At 38.3% G+C, this 27,107-nt stretch overlaps 1 protein-coding gene and 1 long non-coding RNA gene across 6 annotated transcripts in view; one reads left to right on the forward strand and one right to left on the reverse strand.

Moving 5' to 3' along the window:
- Positions 1-27,107, forward strand: part of sulf1 (sulfatase 1) — a 103,637-nt gene that overhangs the window by 16,592 nt on the left and 59,938 nt on the right. The gene's annotated exons all lie outside the window — the stretch shown is intronic.
- Positions 24,645-26,758, reverse strand: LOC122824554. The gene is made up of 3 exons (XR_006369534.1): positions 25,526-26,758; positions 25,348-25,427; positions 24,645-25,092 (listed from the first exon to the last, which is right to left on the reverse strand). It is a non-coding gene; the product is annotated as an uncharacterized LOC122824554 (long non-coding RNA).

Below are 27,107 nucleotides of genomic sequence, written 5' to 3' on the forward strand. Positions count from 1 at the left end.
CTGTAAATATTTCTTTGCACTGTAAATGGAGAATAAAGCGGTACAAATTTTATGACTTGTTAAATCTTCACAATGAACCTGGCATTCGCAGGTAAAAGTTTCATTCAAAACCTATATACTTGCTATTGTGTGAATTGGCTGAAAAATGACAACAGAAACCCTAAACATTCACTTTCACGCTTAAGAGTTGATTAATATCTGCAGTGCGCCAAGCCTGTCCTACTTTCTCACAGCTTACAAGTGTCATAATAAGATTTAAGACGGACTTGGACTTGTCCAAATCTTTCTTGCTTCCATGTCTGTCTTCTAAGGCAGACAGTTGTTCAGCCTTTTGCATCCAAAGGTCGCATAAATAAATATTTCCAAGCGCAGATGCCAGCTTTACTTCTCTGTTCGCCAGGAATTATGCACAGTATATTTGAGGCTGAGACACTTTAACGGTCATGGGTAAAAGAGTCCATATTTCACCATCTTTTATATTGGTTTGTCAACTTAATGTGGTGTTGTTGGTTCCAACTGACTACAGGAACTGCCTGTAATGGTTCCCTGGGTTGTGGTGAATTAGCAGTAGAGTTTTTTGTCATCTTGTTTGGAAATATTTAAGCTCCAACCTCACAGTGGAGCAGTTTTAAAGTTAACTCTTGTTTACCCTTTGGGGTAATTTTGAACTATAACCTAAAATTTTAAATATTTTTGGGACAATATTGTTTTAATCATTTCTTATCATTAGAATAGTTTTTTTGCTCCATTCGGTATTGTTCTTTGTGTATTGGTTTAAATTCTTATTTTAGTGTTAGTCTTCAGCTTTTGATTTAGTAGATCCTTTGCATTCCTCTTTCTTCAGCTCCTCAGTTTTGTTCTTTGTCTAGCTGTACTGCATTTTAAAGATTTATTTATTTTTTCTCTCACCCGGTTCTCATGTCGCTCAATCACCTCCCCGATAGTCAAAGCCAGCCGGTTTCTTTACCTCCTCATCTGTTTCTTCCAAGCCCCTGTTTCACTTTGCACATTTATTGCTCATCTCTGATGCTCACCAGTTCCTTTCATGCAATGTTTCTTTGTCCTTTTGTAAGTTCCTCTGCAAATCTTCACATTCAATTGGAGGCTGCTCTTCTCTTGTCTGCTTTTGGGTCAGACTCTTCAACAAAACACGACAAATATATGTCGATATAAATTAAAATATTTGCAAACAGCATATCCTCGAACAAGTTATAAGTACAACAAAGTTCTAAAGACAGTTTTGCTTAAAAGGTTATACTTGCCATATCCTCTCTACGCGGCAGCTTGTAACTGCTGACATAGTGATTTTTATTAGTTTCCTTTTCAGCAGCAACTTATTTGTATTTTACGCATCAGTCAGTCAGCTACGGGTCAACGAGTTCAACGCCCAAACATCCTAATTCTGGGGACTGGCTGTTGATTGGACAGCAGATCAAAGTTTGCCAAAATGCTTATAAGTACAGACAGGGCATGGACGGGTACAAGATTTTTTTCTTTATGGCATTTAATAAAAGTACCACTGCATTACTGTATTTAAAATAAAATGTAATGTCTAATTTCTTTTAATTAAAAAAATAATAATAATCATGTCATTATTTTGTAATCTTATTGGGTTTCCCAGAATTCAAGCAGAATTTAAGTTTACAGTTTACAGTTGCGCATTAAGCTGAACAGTAGCCCTTTTTTTCAATTCCAATTAAAATAAATAAAAGTATAGCAAACTGTGATGAGCAGTGCTAATTTGGTAATTGGTGAGGCGCTCAACAGTGAACATGCGTTTTTAACTACCCAACTATAGCTTTTAAATAGGCAATGCCACTAACTTTATAAAGACACTGGTATGTTGCTAATATTTGTAAGGATAGAGTGATTAGTAATGATAAAGAGTTTGTATAAAGCTGTCATATTTAAGTTGCTGTGTTTAAACAATACTGCTAGAAATATCTTTTAACATAGTATTGATCTAGTAATCTCAACCACTCATCCAATTAAAGGGCTAATCTACTAAAAAGACTCATACAGACAGTTTCTTTTGTAAATCCTGTCATGAGCATATTTATATAGCAGAAACCCATCCACCGTTACACAAGTTTTGGTGATAGTGGTCTGCAATGCATAAAATTTATCTCTTCTATTATGAGTAAATACTGAGCTCAAGTGGATCTGACAGGCTGTGAATCCAGATGTTTCTGCAAGGCTTATTAAACAGTGAGCGCATTGTTGAAGAAGCTGTAAATTCTTAAATGGGAAGAAAAGAGAAGATGAATTTTTCAGATGGCAGCAGAGTGGTTTTTAGTTAAACACTGCATTTCTGAGAAGCCCTCCTATCGCAGCACTTTGTTCTTTAGTCACAGCTCTGTTTTAAACCTGGAATAACAGGTGTTTTTCATTGACATAATTCTTAACACGGTATTTTAGTTTACAACCTGCCTGCTACTGTCTTCCTGCTGGGAATTATTGCCTGGGATTTGTGGTTTTCTAGTCTCGCCACCTCACACTGGCCAACTTCGACTGCTTTTATACTTATTTGAAATAACAAAAGCTATGCATCAGTTTACATGGCACAGGACAATAAAGTTAAGCAGTAGAACTTATCCCATATGCGCTAATACTGCTTTCCTGACCCTGAAATAAAAGACGATACCTAAAATGCACTTTTCTTCATGTAGAATTGTCTTCAGACCTGTTTGCGGATTTAAAGCAAAGTCATGTTCCCAGAGCAAAGTTTGAATTTTCTGTCAAAATATTTCGTTTGGCACATCAGAAATTAACTGATTAGAGATACAAAAGTTGTGTATATCAGGAGTCAGGCAGCCAGCTTGGAAGAAAACATGCAGACAAGGGGTCATTGAGTTTATCACCTAGGAACCTCGCATCACAGATGTTTGCTGTAATGGCACTTGACAACTTCTCAACTCCCCAACAAGTCAAAGACTAAGTCTTTTTTCCATTTGGTTAATCCTTTTGTAATTAGTGCTGCTGTCTATAAAGAATTTTTTGAATTTGAAAAAGTTGCTCAAAGAAATTGACCAGTACTGAAAACGGATGGAAAGCAATTTTTTACCAGAGCAACTTTATCCTTCTTAGGGATTTATGTCTCAACTAATACGTTTTTGTACTGCTGTCTCAAAGATCAGTTTCCTGGCAAAATATCCTTTTTAACTTTTTTTTTTTTTTCATTTTTTGGTAAAGTACAAAATATCTTTGGTGTGTAACGGTTTGGTGCTGGTAAGGTGTTGACTGAAGCTATACAATCTTCACCTCTAAAGTAGGAATTTGAGTGTAGAAGAAGTTAAGAGAAAGTTGGACAGAACAATGTTGGGAATTAATGTTTGAGATTAATCTGATCACCTTAGTTGTGAATAATCCGCCTTTTCTGTCTTCCTGTTTTTCTCGCATGTCAGAAAGATGTTTTCATTATTCTGTATGAGTTGTCCGGGGCAACTCCATGCAGGTGTGTGGTGCACATTTGCAGCAACAAGACTTGTGCCATGTTGCTGACTTTTAATTTTTACTGTCCCTTAAAGTGTGAATCCATGACCCTATATTCATCTGTCAGCTCGTAGTCCCCTGTGTACACGACTGTAGACCCTCTAATTATGAGTTTTATGGAATACAAAGTGAAGACAGCTTTTTTTATATGTTGCATTACAACCAACTATGTTTTTTTTTTTTTAACATGAGAAGCTTAATGATTTAGATAGCCAGCTTTGGCTATTAAATGTCTTCAGCTGAACATTAATAAATCTGTCTGCATTGGCTTTACAAAAAATTATCAAAACATAATGCATTCCTCTATTTTTACAAATGGTGAGAAATTAGAATATGTGTCCACATTTAAGGATCAAATGAAAAAAAAAAACAAAAACTGATGTGTTTGAACTCAATCGTCAAAAACTTTCTTTGGCACTAAATGTTTTTGATAAGAAACACCAAATGATTCATTATTGCAGTGGGATTACCACAGCCTCAAGGAGAGCTGTACTGCAACCTGACAGCTAACCTGAAATGTTGTCTGCATTCTATTTTTGATTATGTTTTAAACCTAACGTTTTCTTCCTTTCTGTGTTTTATTATTTTTTTCTGTTTTTCACTTTATGAGCCATAAAGCCTACAGCACCTGGCAGGTTGACAAACAATGGAAATCAACTTCACGTGTGATTGGGTGCATTTACATATGTGGCGTTTAAGATGTTCCTGAATGAATGATGCTCTACTTAAGCAAATAAATAAATGCAAATACAAATTCTAGTAATTCTAGTTGCTTGAAAAGCTCAAACCGGAGTACTTCTAAAAAAAAATGTTGTATTTATAGATAGATCTTAACATTATGAAACATATTCAACAACTACATCCTACATGTCATTCTACTTATGTTTCACTGCATTGATAGAAGTGGTGGTCTTTGTTCGTAAGCTGTGATTTCATGCACTACCATTAAATTGCCAAAATACTGTTTTGCATTACTACCAATTTTTATAAACTACAAAAAAAATAATGATAAAAATAAGAAAATAATTTCTGATTGAATTTTGAGTTTGGCGACATGTGTTCACTGCTTGGAAACTTTATTATTGAAATAATCTCATTGTTTGATGAAATCATTGATGATGAATAGCTGTAGGTGTTTCAGCTCTGAGTGAATGACATAATTTACAACCAGAGTCAATAGTTTTAAAGTCACAGCCTAAACATGTTGTGCATTGATGGATTATAACTTGAAGTTGGACGTGTTTAAGTTCAGTTGCTAATGTGCAATGATGTCACACAGAACAGCATGGTTCCGTGTAAATCTCTAATGTGGTGAGAACATGATCTTTGGAGTTTGATTAATGATGTGGAGGAGAAATGAGTAGCAGATGGGATGCTGATTTCTTGTTTTTGGTGAGCTGTTGCTCACCAGCTGTAAAGTCTGTGTCTATCATAACGTGAGGAGGCTGTGTCTGTCATTAGAAGAGCCTTGTTGGGGGTCGGGGGGGGATGGACTGCTATCACTTCTGACTGTCTGGAGGAGACAAACAACCCACCAGAAACATACATGGACTCATCTCCAGAGACCTCAGGGTGAACTGCACTGTGGGTAAAAATATGTTTGTGATCTTTCAAAAGAACTCTGTCAATGCCAGAGCAATTTCATGTCTAATTTTTTAAACTGAGGAGAAATATTTGAAAGACGTTCCACACCAAATAATGTGGAATCAAAACATGTCTTTATGAATGAGACATGCCATGTGGCCTCATCCCTAATCCATCATCTACAGACAATGGATTGTCCTAATATTGATGTGATATATGTAGAGCGGAATCGGTCAACACCATTCCAATGTTGTGCAATGTTAGTTTTGTGTTTCTATTTAAATATCACTTTTGTACATCTTTAAAGTCTGTGACTTTATTGAACTGTGAAATTTGTCTTCTCTACCCAAACATAAAATTTAATTAATTTGATCAAGACCAAACTTATTAATTCTCCCTTTCTTAAAGAAAATGGTCATTGGCCTTGCTACATCAGATCTAAAAAAATTAATGGTAGCTAAGATAATTGTGCTTTACTACAAATAATACATTTTCTTTACATTATCAGATGAAGACAAAGTGACTTAAAGAGTGATGCCTGTGTGAGTGCATATCACGCATCACTGTAAATAAGTAAAAATACTGTTCTGGCCAGGCCTCAATGTTTCTTCTCTCTCAGGCTCAGATATCAGCTCCCATATGGTTCCTTAATCTGCAGGTCCTGCTCAGGTCAGCTCAAGCAGAGCCAGGTAACACGAGCCAAACTCATAACTCAACCATCCTCCGAAGTGCATCCACAGAGACTGAGACGGATGACTTTAATGCATTCGCCTCTTCTGAAAACGAATTCGCTGGGAGCCATTATTGTGGGGTGGCCTATCTGAAAACTATTATCTGCAAGAACAGCTGCTGCGAAGCCAAATCTCTGTGGCAATTGCTTTAGATAAAATACCACCTTACTTGGTGGAAAAGCACTTGAATGTGACAGTGGCCGGCCTTCATCTTGGTCCTTTGACCATGAGTTTCATAAAACCTTTGACTTGCTTACTTAGCACTCTCCAAAGCAGCTGGATATGGCTCGTCAAAACAATTTCAAGAAATGAGAGTACTCTCCAGAGGGTTTGATCTTTGGCCAGATAAGGAGCCATTTCATGAGGCTGCTGTCCTCCCCTCCCCAACTCTGCGAGAACAGCCATAGCAGGACCTGAGTGTGATAAAATGTCTCTCTCTTGCAGTTCTCCCATCTTCTCTTGCGTGTGATCTCTAATAATTCCCATGCTTTTATATCAGTTGACATGACAGAGTTTGGATGTGTTACAGCAACAAAGCTGCAGCTGGAAAGCTTTAGCGGCTTAACCTGAACGGTGAGGATAAGCAATTGACCTACGGTTTCGCCAGAATCAGTCATTTGAGCTACCCGGAATAAAACAACTTTATTTCTGTTGCATCTTTAACTGGTTTAAACTTTTTTTTCTCTTTTTTTTTTGCCATTTTGTTTTGGATTTTTTTTTACTCTGTTTGTAATTAATACAATTTTACTAGATTTTTTTTGTTTGCTTTATAGACTACAATATTGTGCACTTTTCATCTTTAGCTTTCATATATGAGGGGAATAAAATTATTAATTGACCTGCCAGTTACTGATCAGAGCAGAATGAGTTTGAGGGCAGTTTGCAGATTGTAATATTTGATTAAGTGCATCACTAATCATAAAAGTACTCCTTAGAAACCATACTTATAAAATTTGCTGTATGATTTGTACACGAGTACACTGTGTGTACAAGAAACATATCCTTAACTATTAGATTACTTCTTATGGTAATTTGTTGCTCTTGATTTCATTCAGGGATGTCAGGGAAATGGAGCTATAAGCAAACATGAACCACACTTTATAGATTTTCATTATAAGGAAAAAAAGGTGAACTCGCTCTAGTTTGTGTTTATCTATCATGATAAAACTCAGTAGAATAAATGCAAGTTTTGGGACTGGAAAATGACGAGATGTAAGAAAAATAATTGTATAAAAGAGGTGAGACTACTTTTGCAAGGCGCTGCTGATGGACTCTTTTCCTCTCAGTCCCCCACTGAACGTCTTAAAATACCTCTTAGGATAAAATTGTTGCACACAGGGTGCACTTTCATCAACACAAAAACCACAAATGCTAGCTCCTGATGTGAGAGAAGGCTCTTGTTCAAAAGAGTGCTTCACTTTTTGAAAGAAAAAAAAAAAAACATTTTCAGCATTTTCACAGCTGTTTTTTGAGTTAATGTCTAAATAAGTGGAGGGAACAAGGACTGAAAGTATCGTGAAAGTTATTAAAGTTGATGCTTATAGAAAAGTGCAGAGATTTTCCATTTTTCTACTAACCCTCAAAGGATTCCAGCAATCTTAATGAAACCAATTTTGAAATAAAGACGCCTTTTAGTCCCAGGATGCATGAAGGTAGGAGCATTTAGGATGTAGCCGCCGGGAGGAGACCTGGCCTTTGAAGTAGCCTCTGGTTATTTTTCTGCTTGACAGATCAGAGCAACTGTGCTGGAATCTAAAGGGAAGTACCCTGCCGTCTCAGGTAAATGGTAACTGAGGACAGAACTGTGACATTTGGAAAATGGCTACTGCTGAGTTGGGGCCATCTGGACATTTTGCCCTCCTTCCAAACCCTTCAATTTGTAATGTTTGATAGAGAGAGAGAGAGAAAGAGAGGAAAGGATGCACTTGCAGGAAGATTTGTGCCAGTAGTTTAGCATCAGTCATCAAATAATTCTGCTGTACTTCAGAGAATGTGTCACGGTTTGGTGCTGGTAAGGTGTTGACTGAAGCTATACAGTCTTCACCTCTGCAGTAGGAATGTGAGTGTGGAAGAAGTTAAGAGAAGACTTTGGACTCTGTAAACCCCAACTGGCACCTGGTGGAGTTCATCTTCCCCATGGGAACAGTAGGTAGTGAGGGATGAGACACGGTCAATTTAGCTAAGTGAGATTCACTTCCCCACCTTGGGCTGCGTGGGGCTCTTAAGAAGGGCAATGTGCAGAAGGTGCGGCGGGAAGGGGGGTCGGAGGGGGCATTTGACAGCACTTGCATTTCATTTCTCAATGTCCCCCTGGAGGTTTCAAAACAAGCACTGGGGTTAAAACAAAATCACTGAGAGCTGTTAGACCACAACTGGTGCTCGGTGAAATCTGCTTCTTATTGGAAGATGTTTTAGGTGTGTGAGAGAGAGCCAGGGGTTACCAGGAGGACTGCAAACGATTATGTCCCACTAATATTATAAATGTTGCCAGATCGATGCCTGAAGTGAAAACAAGTTGCAAGTAAATCGCGTCTACAAAGAGAGATTAAGTATTTTCTGCTTTTTGTAGTTGACATTAATGCTTGATCAGCATGTGGCTCGGTTTTAAGGACACTCTGTTATTTTGTCCCTTATAAATGATATTTACCATCTTTGCAAAGGCAACCATGCCAGGAGAAATGTTACATAACCAACAAAGATTTTGAGCGTGCACTTAAACAGAAAACTCCCCCCCAAAAAACCACAATAATTAAATTGTTTAAAATTATAATCTTAACAGCTACGTTAATGTCAGAAATGTATTGGTCTTTCTGTACATGTACAGATGGAAAACACATGAGAACAGTTTACAACATTGACAGTAACTGTTCAGAATCAATCAACTGATTCTTGTCCTATTGTCTGTGATTTTTCAGGTCACTTTTTTTCTGTAGATTACACAAAGCAAAGCGATTATTAAATCTACCAGCTACAAGCGACCAGCGGGGGGGCAAACCATGGAACAAATAAGTGCTGAATTTAACAGCAGTAGGAGTTTCATAAAATATATATATATAATTTAATTAGCTTGGCCATTCAATTGGTTAGATAGCCTCTGCTGCCCAAATATCTCTCGAGCCACTTAGTGTGCAACAGCAATGTGTGGTTCTACGTTATTTCCACATCATGAATAACTAACGGCTGACAGTCTTTCTTGTTGGCAGAAATGTGTACTGTAGAAGTGATCAAAAGTGTGGCAAAAGAAATAAGTGGTGACTGCCAGTCAACATTTCTTTGACATTTTATTGAGGAGATCCTGGGGATGTTTTAAGATCAGTCACTAAAGGGCAAATCATGGTGAATATCTCATAAGAGCAAAATTGAAAAGTTTCAGCCATGCAAAGGCAGGAGTGTCAAGCTGCTTTGTAAGGATAACATACCGGTAAGTATATTTAGTTTAATTGGACAAAGCTCAAATCTATTCTAGTGAAAAGGCTTGTCTGCTGAGCTAATCCTACAAGCTACTTCTAGGTTCAACGCAGCTAAGAATGGCTGTGTTGGAAAGAATGGGAGGTTCTTAGAGATGGAGGCCAATTTCAAGGCGTCAAACTGCAAAGTCAAATTTATTTTATTTTTGATGCATACATCAGACAACATAATTACTTGATTGTGCTGTGAATTGCAACTACGTGTCATGAAAATGCATAATACACCCACTCCTTTAAAAGAACTTAATTTTATGTGAGAATGAAGCATTTTGGAGCAAAACACACCAAAAAACTGAACATTTGAAGAACATTTACACATTTAAATATGCGCAAATTAAATGTGAATTGGATTAATTATTAAACAAATCAGTCAGTCCCAAAGCGTCTTTATGGTTTACTCGTATAATTTATCACTTTGTCGTGTTTATCTTTTGCCAGATTGTTTTTGTGCACCAGCAGTGGACATGATTTAGTGCTATTTCAACACAACAGCTTTCAGCTCAGCTGGATTCAAAGAAATGGGGAGGTATAGAGGAATGAAAAGAACTTAGGCCACAGATAAATCAGCCTTCACACAATTCATCATCTTAGCCTACCTTGAGTTTTCTTTTACTGCCAGACTTCTCATCTCCTAAGGTGATGGCCCAGAACACACTGGCTCGTCATGAGGAGTAATGTGAGGAAATAACTTTCTGAAGTTACAACACCCTCCCCAATTATTTACCCTCACCCCATCCTGTTAAAGGTTATTGAAAGAACCTGTAAAAACATAGCGTAAGAGCAAACATGGTTATCCTGAAATTTTATGCTTTACTGTAGTTATTATATTACAAACAGTTGCTGCAAACTTAATGTTGTAGTGTATTGTTGTCGTTGTTCTACTTTTGGTCACATGAGTCTCTGGAGATTAAATCTAAGGAGCCCTAATCAAACACAAGTGAGAAAGTGATTTGTGTAATCTATGAACAAAACTACTTTTGAAGGTGTTCAAGGGAAATACTCAAATGCCCGGAGTTGTGTGAAATAGCTGGAATTAAAAATGAGGATTTCATGATCCTATTATTGTCCAAAATCAAATTTTTGGGTACGATAGACAAGCAGATGGTGCCATATAGTCTGTAAACTTTAGAGATATAATGTAGTTTTTAGTAACTTAAAAAAAATAAAAATTACCTTCCCTCTCATTTGGATCCCGACTAGTTGCTCTTATCGGTCCATCCAACTATATAGTTTCTACAGAATTTGTACTGAGCAATGCAATGTCTGCATTCTTTCTATTTGAAAATGACTAAATCTAATTTTCAATTGGACTTTTACTGATTGGTTTGTGTCAAAAATGAACAGATGATTTTTGTTTATTTATTTATTTTTTTAATTAAACTGTTCCATGTCTATGCAGCTGGTTTTCAAAGTTCAAAAGGAAAGTTGCCTACATGCATGTTGGAAGACAAGCTTTAAGGGATAGATTAAATATTCAAAATCTAATTTTTCTTCAGCATTTGTTTTTATATTGAACCTGGTCATGATTTTTGCCCTGTAAGAATGATGTTTTGAAGATAAAACAGTTTTCCATTTATTCATGCTGTGATGGAAGACAGATAACAAATCAGCCAAGAGTAAGATGCTTTATCCAGAAAGTCTTAAAGTTTCCAGCTGCATTGTGATGCAAAAACTATTATGAAGGTAATGAATGTTTTTTGTTAACTTGAGAGGATTTTTACACTAAATTGGCTGCTACCATAAATAGCTGCTCTTTCATTTTCTCACAATTGTCTGTTTATTAGAGACTTGGTACCTTTTTGCTCCCCTGCGCTTGCACTATTCTTCTTTTTGTGTTTAAGTGTGGGCGAACCTGACTCGACTTTGTTTAAACAGGAAGTAATAAAGTCTCATGCATTTTGCCACATGTCAAGCAAGAAGGAACAAACACAATGCCACAGAGAAAACACTTTGGGGAAAAAAAACCCTGGCTTTCACAGCACTTCTTAAAACAGGTTTTTGCCATGCATTTGTGCAAATAGAGCTGGAGATAACCGATGCCAGGTTAGCAATTATACTAGCTCCTTTTTATTTGCCTCCAACAAAAGGACATCTGGAGAGATAAAGACTCACATTTAATAAACAAACTGCTAATGGCTTTAACCGGTTACCAAAACAAGATATTAAAGCAACTCAAATAAATTCAAGCTGATGTTTTTGCTTAAGTGCTCTTCGTGAATAAGGATGGTTTATAGAAATGACAGAATAAACTACACTATCATTAATTTTCTCTGTTAGAGCAGATTCCTGGCTCCTTTCCTTCATACTAAAGAGAACTCTTGCAGAGAGATTTAGTGAAACTCTGCATTTTAGGTGTCGTATCCCTTTAATCCTTGACCTCTGACTCCTCACGTATAGGTTAAAAGTCATGTCTGCCACCCAGAACACTCTAGATACAGTGAGTGTACTCGGGGTCAGCAATAGTGTTTTTTGTTAGACGGAACAGGATGTTTTTCTCAATCTCAATGTGGAACAGTTTGTAATGCTACAAAGCCACTACATTGTTGAGGGATTATCACTCTGATTGTGAGTCTTATTTGTTCTATTTATAGCTGTAAGTAGTGGCGTTTCTGCTCCTTTCCAGATGGCTTTCATGACTAGGACTTGCATATCCTGTACAATTGACTCCAAAAGTTTGGCTCTCGTGAAACTCGCTCGCCATACGAACACATCTAAGCCAAGTGCTCCATTTGCCTGCTGCGTGCCTGCTAGTAATTTGAAACACAGCGGCCTTGTCAGTCAAATGCAGTGCAAAAGGGCTCACTTTTAGGTGTTTTATGATCTGGGATGAATTTATGACGCCTTAACTGAGGTTGCAAAAACACAGAAGTGAAAGCCCTTTGACTTTGTATTGATCTAGATTTCTCCACTTACCGTGCCAGCTGCAAGGTTTTCCTTTGACTTCTTGGTTATAAAACCTTCAGATTGTGATTTGTATTTGGCTGCTGATGCAAGAAGACCAGCTTAATGTTTGACATGGAACACTATTGTTTAATATCATGATGAAGATGCCAGAAACATGGGGTTCAAACCTGATATGATGTTGAAGGGCATAGAGCATAATTTATGGGTGATTTCTGAGACTTTTTGACTCGCTTGACTATTCAAACCTGGGCTTCATAAGTACGGTTTATTACCCATAATCTATTAACTTTTTCATTGCACAGAATGCAAAGCAGATGGCAAGAGCTAAGCTAGGAGAGGCTCTCTGTAGAGCTGGGACTTACAAGTTGTTGAATATAGATAGTGGCATCTCTGTTTTATTATGTTATTCCAGAGTTGTGGAATAACCCATAAAAAAAAAAGAGTGTGAATTGTTGTGAGGGTTGTTTACCAACTGCCAGCAGACAATCCCTCACCAACTGAGTGACCAAGTCATGATATACAGCATTCAAGTAGAAGGGAACTGTTCTGTCTAGCAAATTTTTAGGCCAACACCAGTGTTTGCTGTGTTCCCTCTCCTACAAAACAATTGCCTTTTTGCCTCTTCCATAAAAGCAATATTTGTCAAGTTCACAACTAATAGTTGTCATGCCAACAGACTCTCTCACCCGAGTTGTGGATGTGTGTTGCTGTTTCAGATTAACCTCGGGTCTTTCGGCTGCATCTCAGGATGCCACTTTAGATGGATGGCTGTGTCTTTGCTGGCTTGCGGTTGTGCCACAGTCATTGCTTTGTACAATTTTCAAATCCTAGTGTTTTGTTTGATGATGCAACAGAATTCCAATTAAAATACATTGAAGGTTAGAGTTGTTTTAAAAACTGAATCTGTATTGAATTTGCCAGACTACATAGAGGCTTTAAGATTGCAATCTCCAGTTTTGATTATGTTCAAACTTATCATGGACCTCGTAAAGAATACCTTTCTTTCTGCGATTCTGTCATTTTATGTCGGTGCATATTAACAATTTTATCACCTCTGCAATTAACACATCGAACAAACCTGTTTCCTTCTGGAACACAGCTTGGTGTTATACAATGTTTAATGAAGTCTGTGGTTGCAGACACTGGGGCCCTTGACATGATTACCTGTTCATGCTCTCCTTTCTCTTCTTGCTTCTCAGATTTCTATAGTGTTTGGCATTGTGACTTTGGGGGTCATTAAATATTGTTTCTGTGGGGAGATTTCTGTCTTCATTGGGTGAAATGTTGTGAATCATTATCCACCCGAGTGACTCTGACAATATGTATTATGTTTTCTAACAGAAGCCTAGATTTTGATTTAAAAATGTACTTTTTATTTAGAAAAAGAATTCATAATACAATTCAGTCCAAGCTTCTAAGGACGTTTGGAAAAGAAAGAAACAATTTAAATAACATATCCTCTAGCGCACTTAAAACTGGATACGGCTACTACTTTTTAAGTTAATTGGTGATTTTGTTAATTTTCTTAGCAGTATACCTAATTTGTATGAATGTACTTTATATTTTTTCTGGTGAGGGTATATGCTGCAGCTAAAAAAGAGAAATTTATTTTCAGACTGTTTTCCACAGCTTTACCACGGGTGCCAATAAATGAGAACAGCACCGTATGCCGCCTTCTTGTCAAAAGAGGACAAAGCCAGCTAAGGAGCATTGAATAGATCAGAAGGCCCATCACTCCTCTCATGCATATTCAAGCACGTGTACCCTCACTCACACCCTAAGAAAGGCATTTTGGCTCCTGGTCAGGGGAGCCTTTCTAAAACCCTCAACAAAGAGGTAATTATCTGCCAAACAGTACAGTCACAAAGTGAAGCAAAGGACCCCAGACATGTTTGCAGAGATCTAAGGCCTTTTTTTTTTAAAAATAAAATAAAAAAAAGCTTTGTTTGTATTTTGCTTTCTGCAGCCAATGAGCGCCACACAGAAAATAAACTTTAACCTCCTTCTCTATACTGTCTTTTCAGTTTTTCTGATGTACTTTTTGACAGTTCACAAGAACTAAAGGAAGTTATGCTCCTTAAATGGATTATCAAGAGTTTCCTTTAAATGAATGACCACCCACCCACACAACTTCTGGCTATAAATTTATTTTTGGAATTGGCTCAGGTTGTTTTTTGGCCAAAAGCCTTGAACCCGGAAACCAGAAGATCACAAATGTTTGTTTGGTCTTTTATTGTGGCTGTTTGCATTGATTGCATCACCAAATACTGACATTAAATAAAACAATTTACTCAGTGTGTTTTAACTTGCTAGACACAGTATTTAGCTTGTTAGATAATTTTGATGATGACCTGTGGAAGAAAAGAATAGTTTTATTTAGAGGCAAGTGGTGCTTGAAAATCAAATTTATTAACTATTACAAAATTATATTGCAACATGTTTTGTTGCCGTTATAATCTTTGCATCAGAGGCGCTCCAGGTAGGCATGTTAATTTAAGAAACTGTTTGTAGAATCGCCACAAAATTTAAGGATTGCAGGCAGCAATGAAAGCACAACAAGTGGGTTTATCTTCTAAGTTGATTAAGTTAAAGCATAATGTTGCTACTTGCGCAGAGGTTGCTCAAAAAGGGTAGGTAGATGTTTCTGTTTCTACTTTGTACATTTTCAGACGGGACTGCTAGGAGAATAAACTTCAAACACTACCGTGAGTTCTGCATCATGCTGACAATGTATGACCCAGAGTCCTGTTGGTTGCCTCTCATCAATGAGAGAAGACTCCATCACAATCTTACTTAAAATACTGCCTTGATAAGAGTAGTAATGCAAAGTGATTCAACATTTACAGTAAAGCAAGAATGTGTCACCATCTTTAGGAGGAGGCCTAGAAGCTGATGTTCAATATATTACAGCAAATTGCAGAAATTTTGAAAAAATGTTTATGGTTGAACTTCAGTGCAACAAAAACCACAAACTTAAAATATCTGACACAGAACATTTTGTCAAGTAAAATCTTATGGAGGCCTACAATTTTAAGCCGTGACTATACTGATGGTAAACCTTTTTTAAAGTCCCCCAGAGTCATATTGACACATTCCCACGCACAAATTAAATAATATGAAAAACAATTTCTCCTGGTGAATGAAAGCAGGTGTACCTGCCAGACCTCTTTGCTTGGTATAACCTTCAATGCACTGCTTTGGCCGAGTTTTATAGGCACAATAGCGTCCAAGTGTGCAGAGGCATTACTGGAATTTGCACCTGCTTGAGACCTGACTCCTTTGGTCTTTCCTCTTGAAAGCTGTCCTTCTTGAGTCTTACAAAAAAAATAAGAACTGTCCTCACAGTGGGGATGAATGAATGTTGACATAAAGCAATGAAAAAAAATGGTAAAGAGGTTGGTTTATGAGGGAAAAGACCCAGGGAAGTAAAATAGGTTTAAATAAAGCTTCAAATAAACTCAGTTCAGTGGATTACTGTGCTCTTGAGTTTATTCCTATACAAATGATCAGTGGCGCTGTGTGGCCCTTAATTTGGGTCATGTGGTTGAAACCATTCGTACTCCTGATTTTTCTCCAAGTAAGAAGAAACGGGGTGCAGGCACAGATTGAAAGGCTTCTCTTCCCACCCGCGTGCGAATCACAAATAACATGCAGGCTCACTGCTTCCCCCCATGTCCAGTAACCCAACAAAACCCTGTTAAAAGCCACAGTCACATCCCCTGTGTTTCATCTTTCTAGCCATGGAAACCTAGTTTGTATTCTAATGAAGTTGGCCTGTTTGCCATGTGGACGTCGGTGCTGCTGCTGCTAAGTTTGTGTAACAGCTGTTATGTATTTATTTATTGAAACTGTGGATTTTTGTAAGGCTGTCTCGATCGGCCACTGACAGCTGAAGGTCTGCCTTCATCATGCCTCTAAGGAGACAACTGAACAGGCAATCTGCTCAACGCAAATCCTCATATTCACTCTCCACAGGCTACCGGCGGCATGCTTTATAGGATTATTTTCAACCAGGCATTTTGGATGTCGTGGTATACATGGCCCCTTCCGACCCATTGAATACCCCCCTTCTTTTTCTCCTTGTTCCTGCCTTTCACCTTCTCGCCTGAGAGGATTAGAAAGTTAGGCTTCCGGAAGCGGGGCAAAACCCTGTTGAGGATGAGACTTCCACAAGCCTCTCACAGGAAGGAGCAGGACTCTGACTTTGCAGCAACAATTACTGCTTTTTTTTTTTTTTTTCTCCTCATGTCTTCCAGGGTTCAAACTTTTTGGCAGTTGACTTGTGTTTCATAAAGAGTATTAGTGTAAAAAAATACAGTTTGAGCTGATTTTTTATTTTTTTTTAAGTGTAAATTATTTAAGTTTTCCAGCGACTACTTGGGGACTTTGATGTAACGGCTGCTCTGAGAAATTGATTGTATTGTCGAATGCACTATTATTTTGTAGAGGGGATACTGTTGATTTGTAGCTACAGGTGATTCTTCTTTCTTTTCTTTTTTTTTCCGTTTTGTTTCATCACTACTGTACTTTTATTCAAGTGGGAAAGATATTCTGAGAAGTCAAAATCAATCCTTGTTCTGTAGCTACATGGTACAGCTCCAGATGGGATCATGTTCTATAATAATCGGCCAAGAAAAGCTGCGAAAGCATGAAAAGTTGTTTTTTCCATTGTTAAAGACAGCTGTGAGGGCCCTGAAACAGAATAAAGAACAAGTGTAACAATCTAAAGACTTTGATGTTGTGATTGTTTGATGACAGCTAGTAAGGGATTCCCCAGTACTAAGGGGGTCTTCAGGAAATTAAGGCTCCCATTATTTATACTTTGTGTTGGACCCTGGGCAGAGGATGAAGGTGACTGAATGAGATAAAGTTTTAGTAATAACAATTTAGCATTTAAAAAAAGCAGAAGCGTATCTAGTTTATAATATTTAAAAATGTTCAGGGTTTTCTTTTATAGTGAAATAAGATGTACATTGAGATTTTGGAAACATTGTTATAACTCCCTCCTAAATAATTGGGGGTCTTACATATTTTTAATGGATAAAAATACATAATAGGTCTTGGTATATAATTGTGGCTAAAGCTGAAGATGCAAAGTTTATTTATTTATTTATTTATTTATTTATTTTACATACATGTCCAAACTGTCACTGTCATAACAGTATAGGATGTGACAGAAAAAAAACTGAGCTCCTCTGCTGTTTCCCAGTGTTCCCAGTGCTAACTGCAGAAATACACGACTCCATCTGAAACAGCCAATCAGAGCCAGGTGTAGAGTCTTGATGGTGAATTGTCTTTTCTGTTGGCCTCTCCAACAGGGAGATTTGTAATTTCTGCCAGAGTGTGAGACCGATGCTTGGAGTTTGAAGCGATTTAGTTCACCTTTCAGGATGCAACTTCAAAATATTGCAAATGTATTATCACAATATCAATCTATGCAACGTTGTTAACTCTGTCTAGTTGAGCAATTCATTACTTATCACAAGCTGTAGTGTCAGAGCTCTTTACTCATGCTACGCAGAGCTAGACTCTGTCACTCATTCATGTTGTGGCTGCATCCCGAAAGCCTCTGCTTTGGCAGGCTACACTGGCACAGAGGCTGAATCATAGCTATGACAGCCCCGATGTATCTCATTCAGCCATGGAGAATGGGGCTAGTGAACCGAGGAGCCCCCCAACATCGGCCTCTGCCTGCACCTGCAAGCCCAACTGATGACTGGAGAGCCGGAGGGAGGCAGTTTGGAGGCGGGAGGAGGGGCGGTGGGGTCGGTGAAAGCCTGGGTTCGGCTTAATAAAGGAGCACAAGACAAATGAGCTACTATATGAGAGACCCAATCAGAGAAATATAAAATAAGGGGAAATCATTCAGTTTAATGGCAACTTTATGTCAGATGATAAGATAACCATGTGGTGGACCTTTGGAAAACTCTTTGAAGTAAGCATGCAGAGAGAAGAGTGAATGGGGGTTCTGCTGAACCCCTGCAGGTCATTCAGTCATTTATAAGGTCCAATTTTAAAGGCCTCCTCCTGCTTTTGCCTTTGTGCCCATCGGTGGTTGTGAAAACAGAAAACAAAGATTAAATCAGAAAAAGGATGATGTGCGTTTGAATAAATCAAAATGCTAGCAAGCAATAAAATCTTTAAAAAGGCATGAAGGACTTACTTGGATGTTTTCCCTATTGAAACAGAGCCTCGTTTCTTCTTAGTTTGTGTGGATTTAAGATGTTTACAGATGTGCCCCTCTCCCCCAGTGTGCCAGCCATCTTTAATCCAGTAAAGAGAACAGAGATCTTGGTCGCCTCTGGCCGTCCTGTGGGCCCTTTTGGAAACCTCTCGGCCGTGAGAATGGGGCTTGGGGTTGGAGGTGTGGGTTAGGCTCTGTGTAGCCATGCAGGAGGGACCGAGGGGACGGTCTTTGTGAATTTAGCTAATCTAATTTGAGCACTTTTTTTCTCCCCAAGGGCCTGACTCATTCTCACTGCTGTCTCTGTTTCTAACATCAGTCCAAGCTGGTGAAAGTTTCATGTGGTCTTATTTAGTTTAATGTACGCCTAAGGGGAACATAACTTTGAGCATCGACTTTAAAAGACGACTCTATCTTTGTGCTTTTTTTTTTTAAGGTCTTATTTTTAAACTAGAAAATTCCTGAAGAAATTTAACTGGGGCCTGCCAAAGTGTGCCCGTCGGTTTGGACCCAGCGTTCTGATGCTAAGAATTTGCATCAATGCTAAGCTTAAAAACTTCCAAAGAGAATCACAAGAATGTTGACTAACATGGACATGCGCGATTAAGCATGATAATCAGCTCACTAGCATGTTGTCTATACTTGACTTACACCATTAAGTATACTAAACATGGCTAAAAAGACAAAAAAATACCCAATAGCTTATTTAAGATAAAATGCTAATGCTAATGAACTGCCTTGCTGCGCAAGGCAGTTCCCTAACCTGAGAGAAGAATATAAAGCATTCTAATATTATTGCATCGCCTTACGGCGATGCATTAACCTGAGGGTCATATTCAGGCTTTTATTTTGAAATTTGCAGTAAGCTTCATATTAAATGCCCACACTAATCCAGTGTCTAAGAGTGCTTTGGATAAACCAATCACGTCAAGCAAAAATGAGCAAATATATGATGTAAAAATTGCCAAGGCTTTTATTTTGAAATTTTCAGTAAGCATCATAAGAAATGGTCAAACTCATCCCATGTGTAACAGTGAATGTGTTAAATCGTTTCTATAATGCTCAAAACACAAGTAGTTCTAAAGGCCAGCTCAGACCTCCTCTGTAGTAACTGACAGTTCCACCATGTTGTAGTTCTAACCTTCAGTCTTTGTAGTTCTAAAGAGCAGCTCAACTGTCATGAGAATGAAACACACAGGGAGAGATGGAATCCTGATAGTTTGAAGCAGTTAGTTTTTCTGATCAAAGCAGGCCAAACATATCTTTACCTAAATGCTGCCAATAGCATTTGGGGTATCATTAGAATGTTTTCTGTAATTGACTTACTCAATTCAGTATATTTAAAATGACTAATAAGTAAGAAAAATAGCTAATAGTTTATTTAAGGTAAAAGTCTTATCTTAATTGACTGCCTTGCTGCGCAAGGCAGATCCCTAACCTGAGAGAAGAATATAAAGCATTCTAATATTATTGCATCGCCTTACGGCGATGCATTAACCTGAGGGCAATATGAAGGCTTTTTTTTAAAAAAATAAACATAAGCATCATATTAAATGCCCACACTATGGCGTTTTGGTCGTCCTATTTATTATCATTAGGTCAAAGGTTAATGCCATTGCATCATTAGAATGTTTTCTGTAATTGATTTACTCCATTCAGTATATTTAAAATGACTAATAAGTAAGAAAAATAGCTAATAGTTTATTTAAGATAAGACTAATAAAGCATTCTAATATTATTGTACGCCACGGCGATGCATTATTGTTCTGATTGTCCTATTTAATATCATTAGGTCAAAGGTTAATGCCATTGCACTGGCTTGCTGCGCAAGCCAGTGCCATAACCTGAGAGGAAAAGATAATATAGGCAGAGATTTTTGCAGCGCTGACCTGACAGAAATATTGGGGCTTTTATTGGGAAATTTCCATTAAGCTTTATTTAAAATTTACACACTAATCCTATGTGTAAGAATGGTTTGTTAAAATCTGTTATAAAATGCCCTAAACACAAGTAGTTCTAAAGGCCAGCTCATTCCAGAGTGTCCTCCCATAAATCAGCTGCTCTGGCCTCATGTGTTCCGTTGCTATGGTAATGGATCAGCTGCTAACTGTCATGTCTGTGTGAGAGACAGAAAGAGGGGAAAAAAATTCTATCTTTGTGAGACACCCAGCCAATTAATATGGAAAAAGCACTCCGAACAAACCTTTGCCGTTCAGGAACCGTAATACATATTTGAAAACCGTTTGAAGCGTATGAGAGAGCTATTTGTCTTCTCCGATAGTACCGCAATTCATATTTTTACCTCATTCACAGTAATTGCAGTGATGAGACAAAAAATTGTGCAGAAACTTTTCAGAAATACATGGAAGTGAATCAGGGAGAGCGTCAGTTACCCTGTCCCATAATTTCACTCTGAAGCACCTTGACAGAAAACCGTAAATGCTAGAGAAATATCGAACACATTTTACCGGAGCAGCACGCAGCGATCAATGTCATGACCGAGTTTGATACCAATCGGGCGATATTTGTGGGCGTGACGGCGATTTCAAAATCGCTTTGGGGTCAGAAATCTGCTTAAATTCTCACTCTAAAAAAGCGTCAGTTGGTGTCAGTTATGCTCTGCGTTTCGGCAGTTGGAAATTTTGCTCGTTTTTCGCTTTTTACGTCGCCATCGTAAGTCCGAATCCTTATAAAAATAATAGCACCCCTGCCGGGATCGGGCCGCACGTTTTGATACCACTTTTGTGGGTGGGCTCTGCGAGCCATTCGGTTGGCGGAAGAATAATAAATAATATATAAAGAGGCGTTCTATTGGGTAGAACAATAGGTGCCTGCCGATGCATATGAGTGACTGACTTGCTTCGCAAGTCAGTCACTGCTCTCCTTATGCATTGCTATGGGGCAGGCCCCAATAATACTTAAAGAGACATTCTATTGGGTGTAGAACAATAGGTTCCTGCCCATGCAATGCATGGAGGCAGTGACTGACTTGCTTCGCAAGTCAGTCACTGCTCTCCTTATGCATTGCTATGGGGCAGGCCCCAATGAGTTATATACAGCCCATAGCAGCAAGTTGTTCTAAAGGCCAGCTCAGTCCTCTTCTGTTTTAACTGAACTACTAGTTAGAACTACAGTGATGCGTATTTGTAGTCCTTAGGAGCTCTCCCTGCTCTGGGTTCCATATGGTAAATAATCCTCCTGCCAGCTGTGAGTGAGACATCCAGGGGGAGACAATTCTCTGTTTGAGCCAGCCAGTTTGACTAAAAAAAGCATTGCAAAAAACTGTTTCCCGTTCGGGAACCGTAATACATATTCGAAAACCGTTTGAAGCATATGAGAGGGCTATTTGTCGTCTCACATAGTCCCGCCATTCATATCTCTACCTCACTCACAGTATTAACAGCGATGAGATAAAAAAAGTGTGTGCCAAGGTCTGAAATTTTTCAGAAATACATGGAAGTGAATCAGTGAGATCTGTCTGCTACCCTGGCGCATGACTTTGCTCTGAAGCACCTGAGAGAAAACTGTAAGCGCTAGATAATTTTTGAAAACATTTGACCGGAGCAGGCACGCCGTATCAATGTCATGACCAAGTTTGATACCAATCATGCAATATTTGTGGAGCGTGAGGGCGAGTTAAAAAATGATTTGGGGTCAAAATGTCACTCTGACTCTCAGCGGAGCGGCCTTCACACTCTGATTTTTCCAAAAATCAAAAACTTTGGGTCGCTTAGAAAGAAGTTGTGGACAAACCATAATACATATTGACGTGCTTTCTTCACTTTAAAAGAGATCACGGACGTATCTACAAAATGAAGTTTGAATGGCGTTTCTACATGAAGTTATGACGACACAGAAAATCCTCAAAAATAGGGTATTTTAAGATTTAGAGGTTGCTTGCCCCCTTGACGACAGATTTCACCTGGTGAGCTCGTTAGTGATTTTGGGGTCGTTTTTTGCTTTTTACATCGCCATGGTAACTCCAAATCCCACCAAAAATAATAGCACACCTCCCGGGATCGAGCCGCACGTTTTGATACCACTTTTGTGGGTGGGCTCGCAGCGGTACGAGCCGCATTCCGGGTGACGGAAGAATAATAAATAACTAGAAAATTCCTGAAGAAATTTAACTGGGGCCTGCCAAAGTGTGCCCGGTTTGGACCCAGCGTTCTGATGCTAAGAATTACCATCAATGCTAAAGAAAGCTGCAATGTAATCAATAGCATGTGGAGAATCACAAGAATGTTAAGTAAGCTGGACATGCAACATTCAGTATGATAAAGTAAGTGTATTAGCTAAAATGAGCAAATATGCTAATGTAAGCATAAATACTTTCAGTAGCATGTGGGGTATCATTAGAATGTTTACTGTCATTTACTTACTCCATTAAGTATACTAAACATGGCTAATAAGTCTGAAAAATAGAAAATAGCTTATTTAAGCTAAAAGGCTAATGCTAATCAACTGCCTTGCTGCGCAAGGCAGTTCCCTAACCTCGGATAAACAGATAATGCAGAATGATATCACTGCACCGCCTCCGTGCACTGTCCAGAAGGGCATTTTGAGGCTTTTATTTTGAAATTTGCAGTAAGCTTCATATTAAATGCCCACACTAATCCAATGTGTAAGAGTGCTTTGGATAAACCAGTCACATAAAGCCAAAAAGAGCAATTACATGATGTAAAAATTCCCAAGGCTTTTATTTTGAAATTTTTGTTAAGCTTCATTTGAAAGGGTCAAAGTCATCCCATGTGTAACAGTTATTGGATTAAATCAGTCATATAACGCTCAAAAAAGCAATGACCTGATGTAAAAAAATGTCAAGGGCTTTTATTTTGAAATTTTCAGTAAGCTTCATTTCAAAGGGCCAAACTCATCCCATGTGTAACAGTGACAGGGTTAAATTAGTTATATACAGCCCATAGCAGCAAGTTTTTCTAAAGGCCAGCTCAGTCCTCCTCTGTTTTAACTGAACTACTAGTTAGAACTACAGTGATGCGTATTTGTAGTCGTCAGCAGCTCTCCCTGCTCTGGGTTCCGTTGCCATGGTAAATAATCCTCTCTGCCAGCTGTGAGTGAGACATCCAGGGGGAGACAATTCTCTGTTTGAGCCAGCCAGTTTGACTAAAAAAAGCATTGCAAAAAACTGTTTCCCGTTCGGGAACCGTAATACATATTCGAAAACCGTTTGAAGCATATGAGAGGGCTATTTGTCGTCTCACATAGTCCCGCCATTCATATCTCTACCTCACTCACAGTATTAACAGCGATGAGATAAAAAAAGTGTGTGCCAAGGTCTGTAATTTTTCAGAAATACATGGAAGTGAATCAGTGAGATCTGTCTGCTACCCTGGCGCATGACTTTGCTCTGAAGCACCTGGAGAGAAAACTGTAAGCGTTAGATAATTTTTGAAAACATTTGACCGGAGCAGGCACGCGTATCAATGTCATGACCAAGTTTGATACCAATCATGCAATATTTGTGAGCGTGAGGGCGAAAAATGATTTGGGGTCAAATGTCACTCTGACTCTCACTCTAGTGGAGCGGCCTTCACACTCTGATTTTTCCAAAATCAAAAAACTTTGGGTCGCTTAGAAAGAAGTTGTGGACAAACCATAATACATATTGACGTGCTTTCTTCACTTTAAAAGAGATCACGGACGTATCTACAAAATGAAGTTTGAATGGCGTTTCTACATGAAGTTATGACGACACAGAAAATCCTCAAAAATAGGGTATTTTTAAGATTTAGAGGTTGCTTCGTCCCCTTGACAGATTTCACCTGGTGAGCTCAAGTTAGTGATTTTGGGGTCGTTTTTGCTTTTACGTCGCCATGGTAACTCCAAAGCCCACCAAAAGTAATAGCACACCTCCGGATCGAGCCGACGCTTTGATACCACTTTTGTGGGTGGGCTCAGAGCATTTGCCGCATTCCGGGTGACGGAAGAATAATAAATAACTAGAAAATTCCTGAAGAAATTTAACTGGGGCCTGCCAAAGTGTGCCCGTCGGTTTGGACCCAGCGTTCTGATGCTAACAATTTGCATCAATGCTAAAGAAAGCTGCAATGTAATCAATAGAATCACAAGAATGTTAAGTAAACTGGACATGCACCATTCAGTATGATAAAGTAAGTGTATAAGCTAAAATGAGAGGGCTATTTAATAATATACTTAATAATAGTGACAAAGAAAAATTTTAATTAAATAACCCACACACAACAGATCACAGTTTAAATATATATTGAACAATGTTAAAGATTTCTACAAGGTTTTGCAGGTAAAGTTTACAATGAACTAAAATTACAACATTTAAAGAATATAAATAAAATAAAAAATTTTGCTATGTTTTTTATTTTACATGTGTCCTGTCTGGCCATGTGGCACTCAGGGTTGTTGCCTGAGTGTCAAGGTGAGGCCCGACAGATTTACTCTCACAAGTGAAACATCATGGCTTTGCCATGATGTTTCACTTGTTATAAATATAAAACTTATATAACTATACACATACAGGAACTATAACTATATACACATACAGGAACTGAAACTATAATCTAACATGACATATTACACTCTCTATAGTATAAATAAAACTATTTTAAATATATACATACATACATACATACAAGAAAAACTATTTACAATTATAAACAATGACAAAAAAGAATTGCTTCTCCAAAGGTCTTTGGCCAACTTCTTCGGCATCCAATGTGGTGCGACACATCACAAACTGTAGTAAAAAAACAGACAAAAACCAAATTAATATACATGACATTTTTAAACATCTATTTGATTTATGAATGAATAAAGTAAAAATTAAACTTTGTTTAAACTAAAGTTTAAGAATGATTAACATAGATATAAACACCAATGTGACCCAAGAAAAAAGGGCATATATGCACTGGATTCCTTCTATAAAACCTACATATACAACATCATATATTTCAAGTTAAAATGAACAAAATTTGCTTAATTTGTCATGTACCTTTCTAAAGAAACAAGAACTCCATCTTCTCCTCATTGGGTGTGGGTCCAAGTCCATGATGTAGGCCAGAGTGTTCTGGACTAAAAATACACAAGTCATTCCGTCAATAAACAGATATTATCAACAACAAAAAAAGTAACTACTTTTTAGGCTGCTACAATTTAGATACATTTGCTACCTTTCATGGGCTGAACTTCCAGTTCTCGTTTCCTCTCTCTCTTCTTGGCAGCCTCCTAGGATAGCTTCTGTGTGGAACAACCTGCAAAATAACCTGCAAAAACAGACTCAAACTGGAAGAAAAAAGGGTTAATTCCACCAAAACAAAACAAATTCTGACTATGTGGAGGGAGTCCAATAGGACAAAAGTGAGTTGAACTTTTGTCCTTGTAGTGAAGTAACCACTAGGGGGCTGCAGCAGTAAAAACTACAGTGTTGATTGGGGAGAGATAAAACAAGGAGAGCTTTAATTGAATGATATAAAATAAAGAACGAGTTTCGCAAAAAATTAGATTAATTTGAAGGGTAACAGTTACTGTAACCGGATTAGAAAAATAAGGAAAATGCTCTGGGCCATATTGAAGATCTATTTGAATTAATTTTGATTTCAAAATGAACAGAATATACGTGTAGTAACTGATTGTTTTATCTGCTGCTTCCTGGTCCAATATTTCCAGCAACTACTCTTACAGAGAACCGATAAGTGTTTCAAGATCAGCCACTTTCGTATTCTCAAAGCTCAAACCTTCATGTATACATAAAAAACCTGATTATAAATTCTCCTTTCTACGGAGCTAAATAAGTATGATTCAATGATTCACAAACTGTACAAAAATATTTTTATGCCTACAACAAAATCCACAAGCTACACCATGATTCACAAATGTGTACAATGATTAAATACATATCAAACCCTCTGTAACAATGATAAAGAAATATAATCCACACTGCTTTCTGATTGCTGCATGTATGAAAGAGACCGCAGTTAGATAAATTGATATTAAGAATGACATGAGATCTTAACATTTTCTCCAATAAGAATTTCCTGTCATGAATTCGGGATTAAGATGTACAGTGCTTACAAAGTAATCATACCACTTGAACTGTTCCATATTGTCACATTACAACCACAAATATATTTGTGGGGAGTAATGCCTCCCTGGCAAGGTCTATTTGGGGGTCCTGGAGAGGAGGGTCTGTCAAATAGTCAAAAGTGGGACTCAAGAAGAGCAGTGTGATTTTTCACCATGGTCATGAAACACTGGACCAGCTCTATAACCTCAGCAGAGTCCTGGAGGGTTCATGGGAGTTCACCCAACCTCTCTACATGTGTTTTGTGGACTTGGAGAAGGAATTCGACTGTGTCCCTCTGGGAACCATGCTGGGGTTCTCCAGGAGTATGGGGTATCAGGCCCTGTGATAGGGGTTGTTAGGTCCCTTTATGACCGATGTCAGAGTCTGGTGTTCATTGCCAGCAGAGTCGGGCTCGTTTTCTTGGCGGAGTCCAACTCTCAGCAGAAAAGAGTCCAACTTACTGCTAGCAATGCAGACTAGACTCTGACATCGGTCACACAGAAACCTTACAGCCCATATCAAAAGACCTTGGACACCATACTCCCAGAGAACCCGCCACCCTCCCCCCCCCTGCAAGGTTCCCAGAGGGAGACTGTCAAATGCCTTCTGCGAGTACATAAAACACATGTAGATTGTTTGGATGAACTCCTATGCATTCTCCAGGGCCTTACGGACCATCTTTTCCAGGA

Source organism: Gambusia affinis, linkage group LG21 (assembly GCF_019740435.1).
Source record: "Gambusia affinis linkage group LG21, SWU_Gaff_1.0, whole genome shotgun sequence".
NCBI lineage: Eukaryota > Metazoa > Chordata > Actinopteri > Cyprinodontiformes > Poeciliidae > Gambusia > Gambusia affinis.